Below are 1,836 nucleotides of genomic sequence, written 5' to 3' on the forward strand. Positions count from 1 at the left end.
TCTCTCTCTAAGGATGTCCACCAATACATAGCTTGTCCTTGGAAAGCTAAGGTGGCCAAGGGAACTTTTCTTTCTTCACCTACTTGGTGACAAGTGAAGATTTGCTCCACTTTCATTTCCCAATCCAAGTAGGCATCCACATCTTCTTTACCATGAAAGTAAGGGAGATCAACCCTTGATTCCCTCACTTTGTGTTCTTTAATGACTCTCCTAGGTGTTGGTTGATAGTAAGCATCCATTTGGATACTACCATCATTATTTTGACTTTGAGAATCATTGGAGCTCTTGGTTGAGCTCCTTGAAGAACCTTTTGGACTTTTATTTTTATTTAATTTTTTTAAAAGTTTTTCTTCTCGTTGCTTAATCTTTAGAATCTCTTGTTCCAAAGCCATGATTTGTACTTCTTTTTCAAGTTTTTCTTTTTGTTTTTGAAGTATCTCATCATTTTTCCAAAGTTTTAGTGCTTCAACCTCCTTGGCAATTCTTTTAAAACTTTTAGGAGTATCAAAATCACTACTATTTGGAGAATGGTGACTCATGATTAAGCAATGAGAATTTTTATGCTATGCAAAAAGATGTAAAATATTTTTGGTATTTTCTAGGAATGAAAATAGCACTTGGAAGTCTAAGTGTACAAGTTGCACTATCAAGGGAGGTGAGCTACAAAGAGCCACTTAATAACCAAGCCTTTTCAAGTGGAAATCACTAAACTCCTTTGTGGTACTTCCAATTTCCCAAAACTTTTCACAAAAATTTTGTATGCTTTTCACAAAATTTGTTTGTTTTTGGAACTAACTAGGCGTGAACAATTAAAGCTACACAATTCTAGACGTTTATAGGCAGCAAAGTAAAGCAATTAAGTACAATAAAACTTAAAAGAAGCAAGAACAAGTAGCTAGTCGGATAACCCTAAGTGGAAGCTTGAAACATATGAAATTTCCAAGCCACTTCCACTAGTACTACACGTGAGATGCTATCAAGGATGTAGATATACCTGACCAGCTTCTTAATACTCCCTCCAAGCTTTACAAAGTGGTTTAAAAATACAAAAGAATTGACAAAAATTAAACTAGCCTAAAAAGCAATAAAGTGGCGGCTTTGGTGACCAATTAGTGGCGGTTTTGTGTTCAACTTTTCTAACACTTAACCAAGTGTTTAATCCGCCACTAATCCTTCAATATGCTGCTCCTGGACCTGCAAAAGAAACACAACAAAGAGGTTAAGGTGGCTGCCTCACAAGGTGAAGGAATTGGTCACTCAAGTGAAGGAGATTTAGGAGGATTTTGGTCACTAAATTAGGTCAAATTTGGTGATTATAGTGTCCAAAATTTTTCCTACTCTTTGTTGAGCAATGTTTGATCCTTGAGCAAGGATTTAAGGCCACTTCCAGCACAGGAAATTATTGAAAGAAAACTAGACAAGCAACAAAGCACAATTTGGAAAGCTTATACCAAAATTAAGAGTAATATGTGTATATGACAAGACTCAAAGAAGTTCAACAAGTAAAACTGGAAAATTAAGACTCCAAAATGAAGCTAGCACTCAGTTAGAATGAATCCTAGATAGGTACTAGAGTAGATGAAGAAAACAAAAAAAATTTGAAAGCAATTGGACAAGTATAGCAAAAGTAGTAGCCAAAACAATAACAAGGAACCAAATGAATTTTCACCAATGTACACCTCTCGGCTTTTGTATTTTAAAATTGTCTTATATATTTTTTTTTTTTAATTCTTTCTTTTTCCAGTATCAAATTAAGATTCCAGAGAGTGTTTTTGCCTTTTATTTCAAATTTTTCTAAGGTTCCAAGCTATAGAAAACGAGAATACAAATCAGCCA

This window comes from Cajanus cajan, chromosome 8 (genome assembly GCF_000230855.2).
Source record: "Cajanus cajan strain Asha chromosome 8, NIPB_CcT2T_4, whole genome shotgun sequence".
NCBI classification, from domain to species: Eukaryota; Viridiplantae; Streptophyta; class Magnoliopsida; order Fabales; family Fabaceae; genus Cajanus; species Cajanus cajan.